Raw genomic sequence first — 14,771 nt, 5'->3', positions numbered from 1 at the left:
TTATGTAGCAATTAGCAGTTCTAGAAGTATTAGACCTTAATTGTGGGATGTTTAAGCATGTTCTAATCGTGTATACTTTACTTTACTTAAAAACATTTTCTAAATATTTTGTTTTTAAAACATTTTTACAAAATAGCCAATTTTACATCGAGGTGGCCAGATGTCCCTATAGTGCCCTACCATTTCCCCCCAGCTTTGTTGTGTCCAAAACCTGCTGAAGATTTAGGCCTGTGTCATGGACATCAGGCTATAGCAGAGTGGCCTAATAGCTTAACATATAAATAGAAACATGTAGAGACAATTCATGGTTTATTTTGCTCTTTTCCTAAATGTCATTGTGGTGGTTTTAGCTGCTGGCCTGGATGCTTTCATCGTTTGTTTTTTTATGTTGTAGTTTCTTTTCCTTTTTTTCTTCAAACAGGGGCTATTTTGTTTCACAAATGTTAATTGATTAATGATCAAACATTCTCGCCAGGCAGTAGATACGTTTACATCCTGCATTGATGTTTCAGGTTTCTATTTTTGTTGCATATCAATTTTGGCAATATAAGACTACACAGGCCATATTTTCTATAGGCTATACAGAATGTCAGTATTTTCTGTGATTGTGGAAGTCACGTTTAAGCAATATTTAAATCCCCTTTGCTTATTAAATGAAATTAAAAACATCTAAAACATTACACATTTGTCATTGTTTAAAAAAATAGCAGATCTACAAGCTCACAATGCATTGCGACGCATTGTGAGCTTGTAGATCGTTATTTTCAAATAGCCAATAGGTCAGTCTTTTCTGTGATTGTTGAAGTCACTGTTAAGCAATATTTAAATTGCCAATTGCTCTTGGAATGAAATCAATTAAATTATATTAAAAAGTGAAATTTGCTTGAATCAGGTATTATTATTTATAGAAAGAGAGGCTTTGTAATCATCAGCATGGAATGACCAGGAGTTAAATTAAAGAGATACAGACAGATTCAAATGTTATTTGTTTGCCAATTTAATGTCAAGCAAAAAATACTTGGGCAACAGAGACGGTTTTCTGCCCACTCATTTCAACATTTGTATTAATTTATACCATATGTTTGCATCTTACTTTAGCTTCAACTGACATACTGGGGTAATACATATGGTTCAATAGCCACATACAATACACTGTCTTAGTAAAGTATATACTTTTATGATTAGCTTATTATAATTATTTGTTTAAAAAAAAAACACTTAAATGTTGGGTTAGATGTTTTTTATTTGTGTTTATTTTAATTGCTCATCAGTTTCAGCTGTAATCAGGCTAAGTGACACAATCGTTTTATTAGCAGGACTTCGGCCTAATTGTTGCATCCATGTTAACAAGTGTCCCATTAGAATACAATGAATATTAAACAGACAAGAACAAACGTGTCATTTTCAATTGGATGATCACTCGCCAAAATTCCTTAACAGTTGGCCCACCACGAGGCAATTAATAGGCCTTTACAAGTCATTATTACCCCGCGATAACGGCTAATTAGCCCTGATTACCAGTTCAAAGGGAGCCTAATTGAAAGCCTTTAGAAAAGGGAGGTTGTGTGTTCCAGAGACAACAAGGCCCTTTACAAGCTGCTCTCAGTGGTATAAATACCATTCACATTCAAATGAGACTCACTAAGTTTGGCACAGAAACAAGCACGCGCCTGCCTGCCGGCCTCCTGCCTGCCGCCCGTCAGCGTTGCCAGATTGTGTGAGAGAAATAAGAAACCAGGTCCATGAAAACAAGCCCAAAATAAGCGACTAGGCCACATGAGCACTTTAAACCTATATAGTACTGTATATATGTTTGTTTATTTGTTTGTTTGTTTGATTAATTGATTGAATACTTTATTAACAGTTTGCAAAAAAGCACAGGAAGTAGGCTACAGCTCTAGATAAAAGGATGCTAAAAGGATTAAAGCCAAGAAAGCCCTATGGCTTGTTTCCATTGCGGTCCTGTGTATTCAATTCATGGAAACATTTAGTGACAGAAAAAATATGCATTGGCTATTTGAAAATAGCAGATCTACAAGCTCACAACACGTCGCTAATCAATGCACTGTGATCTTGTAGATCTGCTATTTTAAAAATCTTGAAATAAAATGTGAATATTTTTGAAAAATTCTAACAACACAAATCTGGTATGGGGCTCCCTGGCACAAAAAAAAATCAGATGGGGGTTAGGGACAAAAACATATTCATATGGGGGTCCATCACCACCAATGACATATTTGAGAACCACTGGTTTAAATAGCAATTAAAAACTTTCAGAAACAAGCCCAAATAAGCAAGTGCACTTTAGAAACAAGCGCAAAAAACTGCAACCCGCAACTACCAATATTTACAAGCAACTTTACAGAAAAAGAAGCCCACCCACAGTCGCTTATAATAAGCGGACATGGCAACACTGCCTGCCGGCCTCCCGTCTGCCGTTAAAAGCCCTTTGTTGCCGGTTGATGTATTAACTTGACACGTGCTGCTATAGGAACTGATTTGGTTAAATTTGGGAGAGATGGCTTATTGCCCGAAAGCTTAAAGAAGAGACAGAGAGACAATCTCAAATAATAAAGGAACATGTCATGAACTAGAACATACTGAATTGAAACAAGTGTAAAATGAAGACATTATTGTCTATTTAGGGCGTATATTTGGATATTTTATTTATTTAAAAAAATATCTAATCTAAAATTAAAATCAAATGAATCATTTAGGCCTACACACAAAACCAACGCTATAAAAGAATATAAGCTGTCAGAAATAGCTCGGGGGGGAAAGTGTGTGTTGTGTAAATGTAGGCTACTTTAAATGTATTTATACTGATGTACAGCCTATACTACAGTAAATATATATATTATGTATATGATATAAAGCCTATACTACATACAGTAGAGCAGCACCTTGCACCTGTCTGTCTCACGCACACACGCGCACAGACTGCCCCCCCCCCCAGTGTTGCCATAGTTTGTGAGAGAAATAAGCAAACCATGGTTTAGGAAAACAAGCCCAAAAGAAGCAACTTATAGGCCACATGAGCACTTTAAACCAATTATATGCATCGACTATGCATGTGAAAATAGCTGATCTACAAGCTCACAATATGGCGATGGACGCGTTGTGAGCTTGATCTGTTATTTTCAAAAACTCTTGCAATAATATGTGGAATATGTGGAATATTTTTTTAAACATTCCAACAGCACAAATGCTCCCTGGCACAAAACATTTATGAAAATAGATGAGAACTACTGGTTTAGATAATAATTACGTTTTTCGGAAGCAACTAGGCCTATACTTTAGAAACAAGCCCCCACAACCCGCAACCACAGAAAGCAACTATACAGAAAAAGAAGCCCAAAGTCGCTTATAATAAGCCGACATGGCAACACTGATTGAGGACTGGGCTCTGCAGGCCATGATTGGCGATGCGTGTCATATTTTGACCAAACACGCGCGCGCGCGCACACACACACACACACACACACACACACACACACACACACACACACACACACACACACACACACACACACACACACACACATGCCTTTCCTCAGGCATTTGTCTCTCTCTTTTGTGCATGCACTACAGTGAATAGGCCTATGTCTATGTGACCTATTTAAAATAACCATTTTATCGTATAGGCCATGTTCTGCCTCTCAGACATCACGTGTGATGAATCTGGAAATGTCCATGTTTTGCTATGTTTTACTTGGTTGTATAATATTGCTGCTTTGATGAGTGAAATATTAATATGATAAAGATGTGTCAATGCAAATATCTCTTGTGTAGCTCACATGTTCTGGGATATGGGGGGCTAATGTAATATTAATGCTGCTAGGGCTTGTTTAAAAACACACACACACACACACACACACACACACACACACACACACACACACACACACACACACACACACACACACACACACACACACACACACATATATATATATATATATATATATATATATATATATATATATATAAAATAAAGTGTAGGCCTATTATAACATTGGGGGGAAAAACATTTAGCATCTGCTAATACAACATTTGGAACTCATAGATATGTGTTATTCTTCCATAAAGACAATTACCCTTTGTAATACTGCTAGAATTAAATGTTTGTCAATAACCAGAACCAAACCATGAACTGCTTTCAAATTTCGTAGATTACACTGATTAATCATTTGAATAGCATGAGCTAAATTAACAACCTGACATTCCTATTTTGGCCATGTCATTTTAAACGAACATTTTCCCAAAACATTCAAGGAAATGTCATAAAATGTCATAAGCTTTCACAAATATTCAAAATACCCCATCTACAAGCGCACACTACGTTGTGATTTGATGTGTTAGTGAGCTTGTAGATCGTCTATTTCTGCTATTCGGCGTATAGCAAAGTATACAGGACTTAATTGGTTTTAAATACAGCAAGACAGGAATCATGCTTGAGTATGCTTTGAATATAAGTGAATTTTGAATGAGCAGGATCTCCCATCAAGGCCAATTGAGATGTATTTAAATGGACAATGGTGCCAGTTGGTGGTATTGATTGTAGGATTGTAAAGGTGTAAGTAAAAAGGAGTGCTGGTGTGTGTACGCTCTGGTCTGTGTCCTGGGTGAGCGCAGAGGAGGACCGCAGGATAATGAGGCGTAATGCTGCCTGAGACAGGGGCCTCCTGCAGAATAATCCCAAATGATACCCCGAACCAAGTGATCACTCTCCTGGGGGGCCACAAGGTCAAGTCCATGACCTTTGACCAACACAGAAGAGTCTGTGTCTGGAACATGGCTGCTGCACAGACAGACCAGGGGGACCTGCCTGTCCTGAGCCCTTCTCCTCCTCTTCCTCCTCCACCACCACCTCCCCCCTCCTGGCTTCATTTTAGCCTAACGCTCCATCTATTATTTAGCGGACTTATTAAAAGTTATTTCAGAGCCGTCAGGTCCTGCCAGATGACCTGAGAAAGGGGGCCTCCTGAGTGGCCAGTCAGAGACTAGAAAATCCAAATGGACACAGTGGAACCGCTAAAACACACAGGCTCAAAACAAACAGAAAAACACGGCCTGCATTATTCAGCGGTGCATTCGCTTTAGGAGAAATAAGAGCTGTTCAATATTTCACAAGCACAATCCCCCAATATGGGCGAATGTTTAATTAAGGCCAAGTGGTTCCATGTAAATGTCAGATAAGACCAAATAAAAGCACAGCAACAATAAAGTATACCATTCATCAAACACTAATGTAAAAACAAAAAAATAAAGGAAAAGTCAAAATATATGCCTCCACAAAAACATATTACAATTTAATACATGAAAACAGTTGTCATCAGAATGACGAAGTAGTCTTCTGACTTTTATTCAAAAAAATAATAATTAGCAAATGAAAATGGTTGTGATTCTGGGCAGATATTGTAATTAACAGCAATAACGTTAAAATAGAATATCAAAATCTTTAAGCATCAATCTCTCATTTCTCTCATGTCTCATGTCTCATGTCCTGAGACACACCTCTTCTTGTTTGGTCCACACTTAGTTTTGAATATTCATTTCTCTGTTGAAGAAACGTGACATAACCTTTTCCCCCTAATGTGATGTGTGCACACGCACTTCCCAGCTGTGTCCGGAGAGGGCTGGGCTGTGTGTGCACGGAAAAGGGGGGGAGATGTATAGTGCGGGAGCAGGCCGAGGCGGAAAGGTCAGGGGAGGCAGGAGACAGGCGGGCTGGCCGGCTGCTGAGGCTTTGAACCTAACAGATGGTGAAGGTTAGGTGACGTCCCCTCGCATGGCCTTTCCCCAGTAATTGAGGATAATTTGAGCACCAAAGAGAGCAGGCCTGTCCACTGTCAGACCCAGCGAAGAGAGGCGAGGTTAATATGAAAATGATTTTGCATTACGGCCGGCTTTGTGAGGCCGGCCCACAGTCCTAATCCTGGCCTGAGGCAGTGGGGATGAGGAGTGTCACCCTGGGTCCAGGCGCCACGCCACGCACATGAATATATCTTCAACCCACGGCCCTGTGCCCCCCATTAACCAGCACTCTGCCAGGACCGATTACACACTCGCACTCTGGAGCCGGCCAGGCTTTGGGGGGCATTTTAGGGAGGTGGGAGGTTTGAGGGTAAACTGACATCACCCCTTATCCCGAGGTGCAGAAAGACCATGTGATATCATTTGTTTTCACCTTTCCCTACACCCACTGTATCTGACTACATCACTACAGTACCTCTCCTACCAAACCTCTGTTTTCAGCACCAACACCCCCACTTTAACCATGTAAAACCCTATATAAAGTACTTTGCTTTGTGACAAATAGTCAAAATAGCAGATAAGCTGTTTTCACAATTTTTGAGATTTTTTTTTTTTTTTTTTAAGATTTTGACAATTTTATAAAATTTTCCCAGGGGTAATGTGGTTTAAACTAAAACAATTATTGTCAATTGTCTCTTTGTGCTCACACCTGATTACTTTTTCCTATTCTCTCTTGTTTTTGGGGGTGAAAAACAGTGCATTTGTGAAATGACTGACTGAAACTCCCTGTGGTATCATCCTGTCAGCCGCAACTGTGGGACCAATTCTGTCCAGAAAGTTGCCTCTTTGGTGTGATGAAGTCATTTACAACTATTGATCTAATAGTCAAACTGGGCATGTTAACCTGAAGAGCCTTGGAGGGAGTTTCTGGGAAAATGGAGGTGCCCCAGGGACCCTCCCATGAGCTCAACTGAGACACAATAGACAGAGATGTAGGTTTAAAGCGCTTGGCCTGAGCCCTCTGATAACTCAGACTAATGCTACAGTCCTGTCAAATGTTCACACATCTACTCTACTATCAAAGCAAAGAAGCAGGGATTGATGACCATACTGCTGTTTGTTGGATTGAACTGTACGATTAGTTAAAGTTTTCATGGTTGGTCTGTGCAGTTTTTTTCTCCTTTTTTTCTTTCTTTTTTTAAGCTTCAAATATAGTAATCCCATTTGCTCATTAATATTTGCAAGTCTATTTCTAGAGAGACCTGTTGAAAACAAATGCTGAAATTCATTCAGTGGAGCAAGGCTATTGATTTTCCTACAAGCCATCCAAATATAAGACACATATAATATCACAACGAAAAAATAGGGAGTGCTCCACTGGGTTTAGCGCAATAGTGTTGATACTGTTGACGTCAAAAAATGTGATCTTCAAGGATAGGGTAGTCGAGTAAGAATAAAAAGAACAATGACTGTCCAGCTTACTTATGGAATTCCCTGGTATTGGATGGCTGGTGAACAAAACATCTGAGGCACTCTGATTGTTACAAAAATCCTTTTAACTCATGCATACACCTGAATGTGAATGTATGACTTACATTTTTAAATAATCAAATCATAATTTGATATGTTTAATTAAAGCATGTATGCATGCACCATATACATGTAGCTGTACAGTAAACATCAATACACTTCATTATATTTAATAAGCAAACTTTTTCCATTTCTTTTCATTTAACCCCATGGTGTCCCTATTTCGTGCATTGTCATTATAATTGTCAAAGATTTTGTTATTATTTGCATTATTGGTAAGGATACCCAACACGTCTCTGTCCCCCATGTGGTCCACTCACCATCCAGTCATCTGCAGGCTCAACCCTTTTAAATTACTCTGTGATTCTAGATATGCTGCATGATGGCCTACTGTACCATTTAAACATTTATTCTGTGTCAAATGTGAAATATTTATTTGCCTTTTGTCAGTCAGTCAGCAAGGTAGATTTATTTATTTCAGTCTCAAATGTGCTTGTGTGCGTCCATGTGTATGTAGTGCAGTGCAGTGCAGTGCAGTACGGTGTGTGTGTGTGTGTGTGTGTGTGTGTGTGTGTGCGTGTGCGTGTGCATATGCATGTGCATGCTTTCGCACGCGTCCGTGCGTCTGTCTATGTGTACATGTGTGCAAGCGTGCACTTGGGCGTAAAGTTGCTGCTGTTCCATTCAGCTGCTGTGTGTGTGTGTGTGTGTGTGCGTGTGCATGTGCATGCTTTCGCGTGCATGCATGCGTCTGTGCGTCTGTCTATGTGTACATGCGTGCAAGCGTGCACGTGTGTGTAAAGTTGCTGCTGTTCCATTCAGCTGTGTGTGTGTGTGTGTGTGTGTGTGTGTGTGTGTGTGTGTGTGTGTGTGTGGGATGGGGGGGATAGGGGGGCTCGGGGCTGGGTGGCCCGTGGGCTCCCCCAGGTGTAGTCCAGATGAAGGGGTCTTTATTGGGGCGTCCCCACCGTTGAGCCCTCTGCGTGTCACTCTTGTTCCCCAGGAGTGGCCGAGCTCTAAAACAGCTCCGGTGCCTGTGACCTCCCGTCTGAACATGGCCTGGCTCCAGGCAGGAGAGGGAGGGACACTACAAACCCTGGAGGATATCCCTGTCCAGCTCTCCTTCTCCCTTACCTGATTTACGCCCGATTTATATTTAGCTGCGTGCCAGTGTCTCGCACTGAAAATAGACGATCTACAAGCTCACAATGCTTCGGGGTGTGGAGCTTGTATATCAGCTATTTTCGGTGCAAGATATGATGCACCACCAAGTATTAAATCAAGCTTCATACTCTTGGACGAGAACTGATCTACAAGCTAATAGCCACCTTTGATACTGACCTCGCTAGGCTGAATGTGAGGGCCATTGAATTGAGGGCCATTGAATCTCCGGGCCCCCACAGTGCTTATAGTAAACTGCAGCATGTTCATGTTCTGATGTGTGGAGATTAATGATGTGTTTTTGGCTCTGTTCACAGCACAGTTTTATTTCAAATAGAATAATAGTAAGAGGTGAAGGGGTTAAGTTAGCCAGGGCAGACATTAGGAGATTTCTCTCTCTCTCTCTCTCTCTCTCTCTCTCTCTCTCTCTCTCTCTCTCTCTCTCTCTCTCTCTCTCTCTCTCTCATATGTGGACTAGTTGCTCAGGTCAGTAGAATCCTCAGAGGGTAAAGACAGGGGGCCAAATGGAGATTGCAGAATGCTCTACCAAACAATGAGGGAAACAGCTGTTTGATACAACTCATAGGCATTTTTCATTCTATTGTTTAACTCTCTCTCACTCTCAGACACACACACACACACACACACACACACACACACACACACACACACACACACACACACACACACACACACACACACACACACACACACAAACACACACACAGTACTTCTGTTTTTCAATATTTCATGACATTTTTTAATTCAATAAATCATTATAATGAACATATTTTTGACAGTTAACATTTATATTTATTTGCTCTCTCACCAGGGGTGTTTCTCTTTGACTGGTTGTTGTTGAAGATGCTATCTTGCATAGTTACATGTAGAAACACATGGAGGAACTATAGAGGCATCTTCTTTTCTTTTTTATTGTCAGTTGTGTTGCAGTATTATACAGTATATAGCATCAAGGCATCTTTATAATTATTTTCCAATAATTTATCCTTTTAACTTCAAATCCAAATAAATAAATAAAACACATCCATCATTCTTTTGACCCACAAGATCATGGCAGAATGTGTGTCTTTGAAAAAGTAACACAACATCTACTTTTAAATAAGATCAATTGTAAACAAACCCAGGCCAACACTTTGAAAGGCCTTGCCAAGAGATTTACCTCGCCCTGTGGCAAATAAGATTTCTTGAACTGGGTTTAAATTTCAAGTGTCTTGGGTTTAGAAAAACCTGGAACAAAAGAAAGCCGGTCTCTGAACAGCAAATATTATCTGCTGCTTGGGCAAGATGTCAAGATTGGCTTTTTGTTGTCTCAAATACAGGGGCAGGATGCTGTCTGGTAAATCCCAGAATAAACCACAGCACATATCCCTATTTACTCGCATTTAGTAGGATCACTATAAAACCACATCTGCATGCCCTGTTTGAACAAAGTAAGATAGACATTATCTTTATTTTGTATTTATTTTCAGTAAGCTGTATGATTTTAAGATTAAAGAAAAAAATAAATATATATATAGTACCTTCCCAGCCTCATTTGATTCACACAATTCATACAGTTTGACTGTTTTGCTCCCATTGAAACATTTTTACATATTCATTGCATTAATTGACCACATTTGATTTTTCAGCTATACAGAATAAAAATATTCAGAATTGAAAGCAACTTCCTATGTAATAGCTTCTGCTTGGAGGGGGTAAAATACAGAAAGATAAAAGGAAATTGTTTTGGCCGGTGCATGTGCACTGTGTAATCCTGGGCGTTAATGTAACTCCGAGAATGTACAGAATGGACCCGTATGGGTCCCTTTGGTTCCATCAGTACATTCTCAGAGTTACATTAACTCTCAGGATTTCACAGCATTATACTTTGTGGATGATAATGATTGTGATAGCTACTTAGTGTTTGTTGGTAATAACAGAGGTAGGAAGCTGAGTAATGACCCGCTCCCTTGATCAGTCTCATATTGAGCCATGATGAAAGCACATGAGAATTTGTTTTAGGGCCTTTGGTGTGACATCCCTGCCTCCTTAATATCCTCCAATCATCCCCTCTCTCTTTTCTTCTCTGCCCCTAAAATCCCCGTCTCTAAGAATGTAATAACCTCACCTCAGCATACACATTCCTACTTCTCCATTTCGCCTGCTGGGAGACTTTTTTGTCTTTTGTTTGTTGATGTTATTTTAGAAAAAAAGAGAGAAAAAAAGGCAGAGAGGGAACACATCAGAGGAAGATGGGTAAAGTAATCATGAAAGAAATCTCCTGCTGTTGCTCCCGACTCCCTTGTTTTAATTGGACGCAGCTTTTTTTAAGTGAACTCCAGTAGGGTGGATGCAGAGAGGAACAGTGGCTGGCTGTAATTTGGTTTCCCTTTGTAGTGAACCCCTTGTCAAAGCCCAAATAAACCCAGCGCGGCTCACCGTCCGTCCGAGCAACCTTTTCCCTGCAAAACCACCGTGCCCCCCCCCCCCCCCCTCTCCCCCCGCAAGAGAGAGAGAGTCGTCTCTGCTTAAAACAGAGGAGAAGGGGGAGGAAAGAAAAGAAGGGGGGGGGGGGGGGGAAGCCCTGGTCGTGCTATCATCTTTTTTTTTTCTTTTTTTCTTCTTCTATCCTATTCTTTAATCCCTCTGATGAAGTCTGGACAGGAAGAGGCATGCTCTCTCAGACAGCAATTTCACTGCACCATATGCGTCTCACACGTAGGATGGTTGGGAGGAGAGGAGAGAGGAGTGGGGTCTGGCATGAGCGTGGCCAGGAGAAAGGAGAGAGAGAGATATAGAGAGAGACTGAGAAAGAAAGGCAGAGAAGAAAAGACGACAAAAATAAACGTGCTGTGGTCGGGGTACACTGATACCCTGGCTGTGTCCCTAGCTAGGTAAGAGCTCAAATCAAATCACATGGAACATGTCACAAACGATGCTCCGGCAAGCCTCTAAATCAGCACATATGCAGGTAAACAAATGAACCAGGTACTCACGCAAAAAAAAGCCAGGTACTCAAAACACAAAATGGTGGTGGTGCTAGCATGCTGCGCGGCCCCTCCCTATGCCGAGGATGTGGTGCCGTCACCCGGGTCATGTGATCAGAGAGGATGGAGAATAGCTGTCAGAGCACACGCCGTGGTTTGCCTTTAACACTTCCCCGGTCTATCCACGTGCCAGCGGTAGATGCCTCTAATTAGACGGTGCTCATGTGCGGCACAAGGACACATAGATTGACAACGTTACAATTTCATTTTTCCCTCAGTCGTTCAGTGCACAGTCAAAATCTGACTGTTAATTTAACTCTGAGGGTGTACAAGTGTAACCAAATAGACCGGTAAGGGTTCATTTGGTTACATTTGTTCACTCTTTGAGTTACAAATGGATACATTAAAAGAGGATTTTACTGTCTATGCTGCTGGTCTTACTGTTGCAAAAGGTGTTAAAACCATCTATGTATTGTGTACTTAATTACTGCAATGAAATGAAACACTTTTGTATAATTTTCTTTTTGCTTTGTAGTAGTTTGCATACTAACGGGCCTTATGAGGATGATATGGCCAAATATATTTGGATCTGCGGAGATTACGATCCATGTCCTCTTGAAAGGGAGAGGCGTGTCACGGCGAGGGGGACAGGAAGGGGAAAGCGAGGGGTGGGGGGGGGGGCAAAAATAATTAAATTTGGGTCAATAGACCTTGCTCAGTTACATACAAGGGGAGATCCATAACCCTGCTCATTCTTGATCTGCTTGCATTTCCAGTACACTCCGTGCTGACCAAGCAGGTTGCTCCTTAAACCTCACACTGGCTTCCCATATACATAATATATCCATCTCATAGCCTCTAGACCTGTTTACTCCCCCAGTGAAATATGTGTAGACCTCACGAGGAACACACTTCATTTGTTCTCCTCCCAGAGAAAGACGGAGTGTGTGTGTGTGTGTGTGTGTGTGTGTGTGTGTGTGTGTGTGTGTGTGTGTGTGTGTGTGTGTGTGTGTGTGTGTGTGTGTGTGTGTGTGTGTGTGTGTGTGTGTGTGTGTGTGTTAGAGAGTGTGTGTGTGTGTTAGAGAGTGTGAGTTAGAAGAGAGGGAGAGGCAGAGAGAGAGAGAGAGAGAGAGACACACACACACACACACACACACACACACACACACACACACACACACACACACACACACACACACACACACACACACACACACACACAGAGAGAGACAGATGTAACCCAGGTAACATTTAAGCTGTGATTGGTGAGTATGTAATTAAGGTTACGTTTGGCAGCTTTCTATTTTAGGTGAGAATTGAAGGGGAATGAGAGAGACAGTGTCCATTACGACGTTTACCTGACTGCAGAAGTGCATGTATCACTATTCTGTCCTGTCTCCTGGCATCCTCCATTCTGGGCTGGCCAGGCTCACTGACTGTGAGATGCTGCTTAGATAACCTGCTATAATTTCAGCTTTCTTCTTTGGCAGAAGAGAGAATAGGGCTTGCTTTATTGTAGGTGACCTACTCTAGTATAATTTGCTAATAGAAGTTACATTTTCAATTAACAGATAAGTAAATATGTCTCATAGATTAATTACACTTGTTCAACCTGTTTCGTGTTTTTGTGCTTGTGGAAAGACAAAAAACAACGGCAACAACAACCAAAACAGCACAAAGTTTTGTAAAACAAGACACTGCTGTGAAAGGCCCTTTGAGGAACGACATCAGCATCCATGCATCCTTGCTGGGTTGGACAACAGCGGTTCCACAGAATAGCTTTAAATGTATTTTAAATGGTAATAATCAGGCCTGCTGTGTGATGGATGCCGTCATTGTGCAGTATATACCTGTGCTCAGCAGGTGTAGATCATCAGCGCATTACACAGGCATGGTAAATGTGGCATGCATGTGGCGATGTCTGGGAGGGTTCATGCACTGTACCTCGGCATCAATACATTACGGTACAGTGTGTTGCATTCCTGGAGTTGTGGCTAGAGCTCAGCCCAGGAGGATCTGGATAATGTACTTCATTTGCTGCAGGGGAAACTGAGACGTCCCAAGGTATTGATCCAAGTATTGACATCATTTGACAGTTCCTTTAAAGCCTTAATGTTAAGGCTGAAGAGGCAAGAGGGTGGAAGTGTGCAGAGTAATCTCCCTGTCATCAGGTGCTGTGTCTGTGCACGCCTGTGTGTGTTCTAGTAAACGCATATTCAAAGGATCTTCTTGCTCAATATGATTGATTGACAGCGCCTGATTGTAGATCAGGTGAAGTAGTCCCCAGAACCAGGATAAACCTACACAGTAAAATCCTCAGTGTTAATTTAACTCTCCAACCAAAAGTACCACTGCAGGTCCATTTGGTTATGTTTGTACAATCTTGGATAAATTAATACTGAGGATTTTACTGTGTACCATTGTTTTATTGTACTACTACACAATACTAACCAATATAAAGTGTGCTGTACCATGGACCTCTCTAAAAGCCATTTACATTAGAAAAAGATTGAATTCCTTTTGTTTCATTTCCTTAATTTTAGTATGGTCAATTACTTGTGTTTGGATAACTAATACAAAACCGCGTAATTTAAACATTTCCCAACTCCCCATACTATTGCTCTACCGTTGGAAACACCCATAAGTCATTATCAACAGCATTTTGACAGTGTCCATAGTGAGTGACTGTTGCAGTGTCCAGCCAGCATATGGGCAGTGGAAGCTGCCCTTGACATTGAGCAGTTCCCAGGCTCTCGGGGACTGTGAGGGGACAGCCTTATGTGACGCAGAGACAGCAGATGTTCCTCTGCATTTGTTGTGGCCCGTCTGGGCCGCCATCCCTGTCCAGACCTGACTCCTGACCCCCAGGGCTGATTACAATGCTCCCGCAGTGGAGGTCACAACCACCTCGCACATGCTCGGTACAGCGCGGAGAAAACCACTTTCTGTGGACAAACTGTTTTTTGTCCGCAAGGCAAGGCAAGGCAAGGCAAGGCAAGGCAAGGCAAGGCAATGAAAGGCATGGCAAAGTATTTTTTATAGCACATTTCAACAACCATGTAATTCAAAGTACTTTACACGTGGTTCTGAAAGTGGGGTCCAGGGACCCCCAGGGGTCCTTGAGGGAGTTCCCCAGCTATTTTTTAAATGAATGAATTGTGAATAATTTTTAATTTCTTTAACAAATATCTTCTCTTATGGGGGTCCCTAGCATAAAATATTTTCAAAAGTTTGAGAACCACTGCTTTACTCAAAACATTAAAAGCATTAAGACACATTATAAAAGGACATATGAATAATAACCACACAACAGAATAGAAAATAAGAAGAAGTTAA

The sequence above is a fragment of the Gymnoscopelus microlampas genome, assembly GCF_963454915.1.
Source record: "Gymnoscopelus microlampas genome assembly, chromosome: 1".
In the NCBI taxonomy this organism is placed as follows: Eukaryota; Metazoa; Chordata; class Actinopteri; order Myctophiformes; family Myctophidae; genus Gymnoscopelus; species Gymnoscopelus microlampas.
The sequence above is the reverse complement of the archived record's forward strand: the minus strand, read 5'-3'. Positions refer to the sequence as shown.